This window comes from Maylandia zebra, linkage group LG5 (assembly GCF_041146795.1).
Source record: "Maylandia zebra isolate NMK-2024a linkage group LG5, Mzebra_GT3a, whole genome shotgun sequence".
Taxonomy (NCBI): Eukaryota; Metazoa; Chordata; class Actinopteri; order Cichliformes; family Cichlidae; genus Maylandia; species Maylandia zebra.
In genome coordinates this window covers 25,560,398-25,571,401 of record NC_135171.1, presented here as the reverse complement: position 1 = coordinate 25,571,401, position 11,004 = coordinate 25,560,398, and the positions used below count along the sequence as shown (strand labels likewise).

Below are 11,004 nucleotides of genomic sequence, written 5' to 3'. Positions count from 1 at the left end.
TATTTATTTTTTACCATAGATAGAAATCTGCTTGACAGACAGGTGGACCCACATGTTTTCATGCTGTACAGAGCAAAAACAGCATATCACCTTCTCTGTCTTACTCTCTCTCACTCTCTCACACACACACACACACACACACACTTTTAACCTTGATCATAACATCACGCCGCTCACTACTCTACATTACAATAGTCTAACTAAAGTAACATAAAGACAACGGTGGCCCCTTGAAGTCCAAGGGATGCTTATTGCATAATTCACAGAATAACGAGCACATTTATTTACAGAATTTCTCATTTAATAAGTTCCCAGTGACCAATTTCTAGATAAATCCATAACCCCCCACACACATATTCCACTGTGGGGGCATGTTTTCAACATAGAAGTGGAAACAAATGTTTTAGTCCATTACAAAAACACAAACTATTCACCAAGGAAACTTAATCTTTCTGACCTTACACTGTAAAAGAACAAAAAAAAAACCAAAAAAAAAAACCCTGTAGATTTTACGGTGAAACGCTGGCAGCTGTGGTTGCCAGAAATCTACCGTAAAATTACGGGTGAAACATTTTCTTCTTTAACGGTAACAAGGTATTGTTATTGTTGATTTTACGGTTAAAAACAGTGCTAGGGTCAATATTTTACCGTAGAAGAAAATGTTTTAACTTGAAGAAAAAAATAATGTTTTTCTCTAGAATTAACATGAAAATAACATAAAATAAAGTTTGTGACAGAAAACAACATTTTTTCCCTGTAAAATTAACTATCAAAAAATAATAAAATACAATTTTATTCTGTAACCGTTTTTAGACTAGAGTGCTCTTAAGTGTTCTACTCTGTAAGCTTAATACACAAACCATGATTTTATTCAAATTACTAAATGTAACACAAAAATGTCCACCTTAAATTTCCAAAAAAGTATTTTATTTAACATCTTTGATGTTTTGAACATCAAACATTTACATTTGTACTCAACAAATCACAAATAGTTACTAGTTATCTCCATGACAGTAACAGTGAGGAATCACAGAATTCTTACAAGTTCTGTTCAAACTGTGCAAAACCAGTGCTGTAAGTTGAGCACACATTATACTTCACATTACCTTTAGCAGACAATTCAGACACCTTTAAGTGTTTTGGTGCTGTTCTCACTACATAAATGTCAGTACACGTAGAATCTTGACTTTTCAAATTATCCAAATACAAATATAGAGAATTAAACATTTTTTCTATAATTGAAAGAAAATCTGAATTGAAGAAATTACAGGAACAAGTTTACACCCACATATTTTGCACACAGAACTGAGCAGTAAACCTGAAAATGTACATCTTAAAACTGCATCAGGTAACAAACAAAAACTTTACACTTGTTTTGAGAACTTCAACTGCAAATTTTTGGATAACTACAAAATGCCAGCAATGTACATGCAGCATACTTTTACACTATTGGAATACAAATATCTTTAAAACTGGGAAAATTAAAATCCAAGAAACAAAATCGCAGGTTTACCACATTTTTACCAGATACATTTTTCAGATATAAAACAGTGAATCAAAAGTAGACCATGTACTTTTACAAATTGTGTCTAGTAAAACTTCACATTGTTAAACTTCCCACTCACAATCAGAAATGTAACAATTGTTTCAAAAACAGAACATCTGTAGAGTATGTAACATAGTATACCTTTATCACTTTGTCTCAAACAAGAGGGTTAGGACTAGATCCACTCATGGTCAGCAATGTCCGAGATGAGAGTGAGGACTCTGGGATTGACTGAGAACACTTTTTTTCTTCTTGGATTCAACCTTGGTGCCTCTCTCAGAATTTATAGAAAAGAAACACCTTCATGAAAAAAGGGCGAGAGAGATTGAGGAAATTAACAACCTGAGGTGGGATATCAAATGGCCAAGTTTGAAAAGCACAAAAATAAATCCATAATAAAATAAATTTTACCGTTGAAGGAACTCCAGTGTTGATCGCAGTTCTACAGGGTAGTGTATGTTAAAGCAGTAGTAACTGCCAAACATTAGGCAGATAGCAGAGGTGAAGGTTGTGATGCGGTCGTTGACAGTCTTCTTGTCAATGCTCAACATGAATGTCTCAGCAGCGAAGCAGGAGGAACCTGAGAATTAAAACAACAACAACAACAAATTAAAAACTTTAATAACAAGAGCTTTAATGTCAGTCATATATAGAAATACAGAGATACTTGTTACATGGATCATAGGATGAGTTATGTTACTAGTTGAACTTATATGGTTGTGTTATCCAGTGTATTAGTGAGGAAGCAACAGAACATGAAACTAAACAAGCCAAGAGTACAAGAACAGTTACAACAGGAAAAAAAAAAGTTGAATTTTGCTCTTTCAGCTTACCGCAAACAATGATGAAGGGTGTTAGTGGGATGTTGAGTAGAGAGAAGTACACAGCCAAAACCTTGTGCTTCTTTTTGGCAGAACCAAGTGGGTTCACTACTTCAAATGCATCCTGGTATAGAACCAGCTTGAGGCAATGTGGATTTTCCTGAAAAAATTTGTTTGACACAAACACGTTACCATCACAACAGTCCCTGAGAACATCTGGTCTTGAAACATTATTAAGATTCACTGATATGAGACCTTGCCAAAAACTTGATTCCAACATACCCTTCAAAATATTTAGCAGAGGAACACAATAGGCAAATCTCTCCATCCTGTTCTCGTCCCTGCCCAAAAACACTTTTCTGGGTTCAACATACTTGAACACATCTTTAAAGCACTGGACTCTTGAATAAGCAGTTCTCAGGGGCCCAGTGTGACAAGCTGAGAACAAGTCAGATTGTTTTACTGTGTCACAGATTTTTATGTCTTCATCTGAAACTGACATATCTTTTAGAAGTGACTATAGAGGCCAAGCCTACGCTTGAAGCCACTGAGGTGGTCGTTAACGGGGGTGACGCGATGTCACTGGTATGCATGAATTAAGTTAACAGTCCAATAATTCCAGCAGTATGCATCTTGTCCTTTTTGTTCTTTATTCCGTATCGACTTAGCATAACAGCGCAACGGTCACAAACTGTTTGCCTTCTCAATGACACACCTGACGCCGATTACGTGCGTCTCTTATCATCTCGTCCATAAAGTTTTTATATTCTTTATGCAACTGTTCATTGTTGAGAAGTTTTCGTTGTAGACTTTGCAATCTTTGTTTAACTATGGAGAAATTGTTTGGCATCTTTATGTTATCCTTTTTAAAAGGTAACTTCAAACAGTAGTGTCCATCTTCCATTGTTGCAGATTTTTCCATGATCTTCATGAACTTAAGGTCCTCCCTTGACAAACCCTTTTCCTCTGTAACCATTTCATTAAAGTCATAGTTATATTGACTTTTCAACATTTCCTCCAGCTTACAAACAGATATCCTATTTACAACTGTTGGTGGGTGCTCGCTGTCCAAGTTGCTTTTACCATCTTCCATGGGCCCACTTATGACCCAACCCAATGCTGTTCTTATAGCATATGGGCCATTCCCCTGGCTATGAATGACCTTAGTCTATTCAATGTATACATCTGTCCCAATTCATGTATATTTTGTATTTCTTCAACAATGGTTTGAATGGTAGATGCTGGCAGAAGATGCTGTCCCTGTAGTTTAATGTAAAACATACATGCATGTCTGAGATACAGGTCACTGAAATTAGACCCATCCATACCAGGGTCTTCTATATCTGATACACTGGCACCTTCCTGTATGTGTATGGTGGCACTTGTAGATGGACTCAGAGTATCTTTGTTTAAACCACAAATCACATTTTCCTAACGTTTGTGTTTTCTAGACATATGGGAGGTAAATGTAGATTTTACAGAGAACTCACTTTGGCATCCTCTCACTGGACAAGTTACATGCCGTCCCTCTTCTATGTGTTCCTGTAAGTGAGCAATCAAAGCTTTAGTTCCCTCACATTGGCATTCACAAAGTGAGACAGTGCAATTCAAACCCATTAAGGTAGCATTCTGAGAAACAGTTGCGGTACCAGTGTGGTGGCGGTAGAAGTGAGACTTTAAAGCAGCATATCCAGAAAACACCTGCTTACAACTTACTTCAACACATTTAAAAATACACCGGGGTTCATTACGATGCAGTCTGCAATGCAAAACATAAGCTTTCACGGACTGAACCGATTCTCCACATATGCTGCAAAAATACATAATCAATATGACACAGCTGCGAGGCTAGCTAACTTAAAGCTTCAGCCGGATGTCAAACAAGGCGGGAAAATCCAGGCTGCATTTAGACAAAGCATTAAAATATAGCTATACTAATTAGACGGTTTCCATTAATACACCCATCTCCAAAACACGTCTCAAAACGCGCACTGCTGGTTTTGCAAGGCTCTTTTCAGCCTGATGTAGCTAACGCTAATGCTAGAAACGAGCTAAAGCTAACGTAAATTTATCATTTGTGCCTTCACTGCCTGCAACACAATGCTGTCGATAAATAAACCAAGTTGGATTATTTTCTTACCGTAGTAACTGAAGACGAGCTGTAGCAGACGTTAAATTAAAAAAAAAAAGAGAGAAACAAGTCCACGAAAATGAAGATAGCGTGCTGCCGTAGTCCAAAGAAAAACTTGTGTGTGGAGCTGTACAGACGTTATCTGCGGTGGAGCCTGATGCAGTGCGCTGATTGGCCCGTTTGAAATCAGGCGCCTTGATGTGAAACGGTGCTCTAAACGTCAGCGGAAAACGCCTAGTTTTGGGAGGAGGTGCTTTTAAAATCTTTTTTCTTCATAAGATAATTAACTATGAATAAATAGAACAGACAACAGATTATTGTTTTAACACTTTTGGGATTAAATGAATTCACTCAATAATATAGTATGTCTATCATTAGCTGTAGGTCTCTCAAGTTGTTGTTAGCTTTTACATTTTAAACTCATGGTTTATTGAGTTCAACAGAATGTAGATTTAACAGCTACATCCCATATTCTTTACAAAAACTACATCCAAAAATTGCCCTAATACATTTCTTGTATAAAGATCTTGGGACATATGTAGCTGTTATATGAATATGCTGTATTAAAGGTGCTATGAATCAAGAATGGATTTAATGTAAAGTGCTTTGGGCTTCTTGAAAATCACTATCTAATCCATTATTATTATTATTATGTGAAATTAATGCAAAAATCACAAAGTCATATTACAGCATGTATCCATTACCAGCACAACCATGCTTACATTCAGCAATTAAAACCTGTATTTTTTTCAATAAATAAATGTAAAAAAAATTGTGTTTGCCTGTTCTAAACTTTATTGGAATCTTCCGTTAAAAAAACTATGCAAGAGTGATTTACAGTAGGTTTATGTATTTTTTTCAGAGAAAAAATGTACATATTACGGTTTTTCTACATTTCTTTATTTACGGCAATTTCATATCAAATCAACAGTTTTAAACTGTTTTATAGTTAACAGGTTTTTCCTGTCGTATTTTTACTGTCTTTCACTGTTAAATATACGGATCTTTTTTACAGTGTACAGTCATTGATAGGAATCCTCCAATCTAACTTCCTGGTGTATGCTCTTTCTCCTCTTTTCTTTCCTTCGTCTATTGAGCAGTGATTTTGTATGTGTAACTGTCCCTGAGACAGTTAAAATAAAGTTGGTTATTTCATATGTTTCTGTGATAGATTCATGCTTAATTTAGTTCATTTATTTATAAGATAAGAGGATAAAAGTGTAACATTAATTAAAATCATGTTTAAAATATGTGATTACAAAATATGGGTTTGTTAAATATGTAAAGTGCTGTAGAGTTTGTATGAGGTAGAGTTTGTAATGGTCACATGACCAGAGTTTGGTTGAGAGCACAACCATGGTATTGTGTAGCTAGCATGGATACATGGCTACAGATGCATCTACAGCCTCAACGTTAATGTTATTCTGCATGTGGTCCAAGAGGCGCACACGGTATGGTTTCATGTATATTGTTTGTATACGTGCATACGTGTTTTACACTGGTAATGAGAGGACATTTTTGTGATATCCATTATTGTGCAAGACTGTTTATGGACACTGATATGAGAGACTGATAAGCTCAAAACATTTATGTTGTAGACTTTGTGTTTCTTCAGTTTTCACGGTGTCTGAAGACAATAAGAGTGAGAGAAAGAGAGAAATAAATTTCCGAAGACATCAGTATGATGCGTGGCCATTCTTTGTTGGACCCCTGTAGTTACAGTATGTTTGTTTATTTATCTATTTTTGCTTTGCTTGCTAAACATATTTTAAAATGCTGTGCTGATTCTGAACTGCTAAAAAGGTTTGTACAAATGACAGAACACGGCAGAGAAGTGCTGATAGAGTAGAAAAGCACTATATATGAACCAGTCCATTCACCATTTACCATGATGACCAAAAAATCAGAAACAGACTTGATGAGGGTGGCATAAGGGGCCCAATGTCCTCAAATGGGCAGCATGGAATATATGGGCAGGTTCACCCTGAGCACGTGTGACAGACATGAAAGGGTCTGGAGAACCCATGGAGAACATTATGCTGTTATTTACAGAGCTAAAATGCAACTTCACAAAGAAAACGCTTACTGCATGAAATACTTGGGCTTCAGTTCCCCAAGACAGAACCATGACTTAAATATTCTCCTGAGAACTGTGGAAAAATTCATCTTCCCACTGAATTTTTTCTGTGATTTCCTTCCTTTGGATTTAAAAGAGGCTACGCAAACATGTTAGATCTCAATGGAAATCCCAGGATGTCCTCTGTTTTGTACATTATGACTTAGTAGGGTAGCTCAAATAAGTCAAAAGATATAGACCAAAACCATGTCCATTACAGAAGACATAAATAAAGAGGCTGGTTCTCAGGAGGTTATATATTGGAGCTCATAGTATTTCCACTTAACTTAGATTCAGTTGGCTTCTGTCAAAATGTAAATGATCTAACCCACTACTTTAATCCCACTCTTGATATTTTTCTGACATACGTCATAGAAACTGGGCATTTAACAGTATTCCCTGAAAACCCTCTTTTGTCTGATCATTTAAAATGTAACCTTTGTGCCCTCCTCAAATTTTGCACCCTTTCGACACCTTGTGGACAAAAATACACACAAAATCGGCCATAAAATCATCATACAAAATATATATTTTCTGCTTTTTAAAAAAAAAATCACTTAATCACCTCGAGCCCTTTTCCAAATGATCGAACGTTAAATTATTTTCATGATTTTAAGATTTTAAACACCAGTTTAAACAGTTGAAAGCAGAATTTAATTTGTAAAACCAGATTAACAGATAAAATTATACCAATGAACCATCCAGTGTAAGACCAGCAAAGAATGGTGAATCAGAGAACAAAGTACATATGGTCAGTGTTGGGAAGATTACTTTTAAAATGTATTCCACTACAGAATACATGCCCCAAAACGTATTTTGTAACATATTATTACCGCGGAAGCACTAGCTGGTAGTCAGGCCGTACGCGTGTCTTAGTGCAGTTGAACATAATCCACAAAGTCCGCTTGTAGTCGAAAAACAAACAGGCAAACATTTATTTCCACAGTTTGAAATACAGTGATCCATTTGGATGTTCCTGTACACTGTAAACACGGTAAGAAACGTTTTTTCTCCACAGCTAGTTAAAGCCCCCGTAGCTCCACACTGCCCGTCGCTCCCCCCGTGCACAGTTACCGTGTGTTAAAGGAACAGTACGTAAAAATTAAATAAGGCAAGAAAAAATACAATTTAACTGTAAATCTTACACTAAACAAATTATAAAGTAAAAACTGAAATTCCCCATTATCTTACACTTCTCCTTATCCAAAATGATTCAAATTATTAACAAATATACACTCTGTGCAATCTGGATAAACTAAGAGATGATTAGACCTTTATCCTATACACATATTCCGTTATGTTACTCAATAAGTGTAACGTATTCTGAATACTTTGGATTACTTAATATATTATCATGCTTTTTACAACTACAGGACTATTGCTGTGTGATTTTTGCAGGGATCTCGTAAAGAAAACTGTTCGGCGCAGATAGAAAAAAGGTCCACGGCTCCCTACCGTAGTAAAGGGACCTCTGGCTAAAACGTCGGGTTGTGTGTCGGGCTAATAATTGAAAACTAGCTTTACTTTGTCTGGGTCAACTTTGCTAGCGAGAGACAGAGAGAGGCGGTGAAAGGCTGCTCCAACAGGTTTCGGAGGAAAACACGAACACAGTGTACAGTCAATTCTTAATAGCTTACACTGCCCATGAGGCTACATTTGTCAGGTCTCTGTGTGCGGACAGGTGGAGATGTGGATCCAAATGGAGGACTCTGAGACGGAAACGTAACTGAGGACCACAGCTTTATTGCTGGCACCAAACAAAAACAGAAATCAAACCATGAAAACGCAAACTGGAACACACAGGCAGGATCTGAGGGTACGACGCGACACTGAGCACAGGAAAACACAGGGCTAATATACACAGGGTGGTAATCAGGGAATGGGCAACCGGAGGGAGACACAGCTGGGAGAAATAGGACTAACGAGACAGGAGGAGCAAAGCTGGACACTGACATAAGACACAATCCTTCAAAATAAACAAAAAGAAACAAAACAAAAAACAAGGAGCAAGAGTCCAGAATAGTCCATAAAACAAGAAAACTATTCAAGAACTCAAGAGTCCAGGAATACATCATTGATACAAAACAAAACTGGACTGGAGCTTAACACAAGTCCAAGAAAAGTTCAGGGGGTCGACCCGGAGGTTGACAGCACAGGGCCAAAACAGTTCAGGGGGCTGGCCATGTGGACAGCAGCAGCAGCGACACAGACAAAACCAATCAGGTGGCCGGCCACGTGGAATGCAGTGGCGGCGACAAAGCAGGTCCAGAGGCCGGCCGCGAAGCCAGCGGCGGCGACAGGACAGGTCCGGAGGCCAGCCACGTGGAAGGCAGCAGGGGCGACGACCTCGTTCAGAAGGCCGACCTCGATGACCATGTCATCCAACTAGAGGCCTGGAAAGCAGCCAGCAAAGGCGAGGTGGTACAGGCCGAGCTGGACCTGAGGACGGTGTAGCAATGGCAGGACCAGGTGAGCCAGGACCAGGCGAGGATGAAGACACACAGGCGAGGCAGGACCAGGCTCGCATGAAGGCGTGACAGCTGCGGGACCAGGCAGTGATGCTGCAGGCGGTGATGCTGCTGTTTCTTTGTTAGAGTTCTGTCTTTTGGTTTATGTCTGTCTTCTCTAGTTGCTCTGCCTCCCCTGTCAGCTGTATCCCCTTGTCTAGTTCGCGTCTCTGTGTATCCTTAGTTGTTATATCCCTGTGTCCAGTCAGTGTCTGTGTCTGCCCTGGTCCCACGTCTCTGTTCCCTCTGTAGTGCCTGCATGTGAGTCTGTGTCTTTGTTCAGTCTGTGTTTTGTGTTTCCTGTTTTACTTTGAAGGTCTCTGTCTTATCTCTTTGGGGTGGCTGTAGCTCAGGTGGCAGAGCAGGTCAGCCACTAATCAGAAGGTCGGTGGTTCGATCCCAGGCTGCCTCCTGGCTGCATGCCAAATATCTTTGGGCAAGATACTAACCCCGTGTTTGCCTACTGGTGGTGGTCAGAGGGCCCGGTGGCGCCTGTGTCCGGCAGCCTCGCCTCTGTCAGTGCGCCCCAGGGCAGCTGTGGCTACAATGTAGCTTGCCATCGCCAATGTGTGTGTGAATGGGTGAATGACTGAATGTAGTGTGAAGCGCTTTGGGGTCCTTAGGGACTAGAAAAGCGCTATACAAATGCAGGCCATTTACCATTCAGTGTGTTCAGTTGACGCTTCCTTGTCTCGTCAGTTCTGATTTGCCCCAGCTGTGTTTCCCTCCTGTTACCCATTCCCTGATTGCTCCCTCTGTGTATTTAAGCCCTGTATTTCTCTGTGTCTGTGTTGCGATCTACCGTTTACCTAGCTGTGTGTTCTGTCAGTCCTCCGGTTTAAAGTTTATTTTGATTTTTTCCAGTTATGTTATATTTTGAGTTTTACATTAAAGCTGTTTTGAGTTCACGACTGTCTCCGGAGTCTGCACCTTGGGTCCTATTCCTGTCTGCACACAGCCACACATAACAGTGTAGGCCTGATTATTGTTATTATCCCAATCACGATGCTGTCTGTTAACATCTCCTGTAGGACATGTGCTTGGAAGGTTTGCCCAGCCTCCCTCTCCCAACTTTATCACCGGCAGGTGCCTCAGCTCCGCCATGGCGTCTGAAAAAATGTTTGTTTTTTTTTCTTTTTATTCTTAAGACGATTGTACAGCTTAAAGCATCATCTTCTTTTCAACCAGACTGTGCTCCTACATTTCAGCCTTTTGTCTCATTAGTTGGGTTTGGAACATTTTTTTTGGGAGCAACTGAAATACAAATGAGTGGTGAATGTAGTTAATCAGAATTGCCAGGACAGACATAAGAGCAACTGGAAAAGTCACATTTCAAAGCATAAAGTGACTACTGTCTGGAAGCAACTTCATTGCACACTGTGTGAAGTTGGAAGTACACAATGATAGTGCTCACAGTGATCAGAGACTTTAGTTGTACAACTGCACTTTCTTGATTTTATTCCACATCAATTTCATAAACTCATAATGCAAATACAAGCTCTTTGCTCCTGTTTGCATCAACAACAATGTGTAGTTTGAGACATGCCCCCGCAGTTGTCACTAAAGAAATTCAGCTGCACTTTTATTTTCTTTTTGAACAGCCCTAAACCATTTTTTTTCTTTAAAGGAAGTTACAAAAACATAGTCGACATCTGTCTAAAGTGTGAAGAACAAAATAAGTGGTGTGAAATCGACACCCTACAAACACGTTTACCAGAGAAGTTGGTCTAATGGACCAGTGTGACATGACTTTTGCTATGAACACTGATAAGGTGACTTGTACAGTATTTTCTTTCATTAGTTTACAGTCAGTCACAACTTTGTTGTATTGGACTAAATGTGCAATGTTTGCTCAGTTCCACTATGGTTCACCTAGCTCTGAG

At 39.0% G+C, this 11,004-nt stretch overlaps 1 long non-coding RNA gene across 1 annotated transcript; it reads right to left on the bottom strand.

Moving 5' to 3' along the window:
* Window positions 1–16: 16 nt before the first annotated feature.
* Window positions 17–4,716, bottom strand: LOC106676406 (uncharacterized). The gene is made up of 5 exons (XR_003024229.2): window positions 4,508–4,716; window positions 3,858–3,909; window positions 2,380–2,527; window positions 1,958–2,126; window positions 17–1,846 (listed from the first exon to the last, which is right to left on the bottom strand). It is a non-coding gene; the product is annotated as an uncharacterized LOC106676406 (long non-coding RNA).
* Window positions 4,717–11,004: the final 6,288 nt, after the last annotated feature.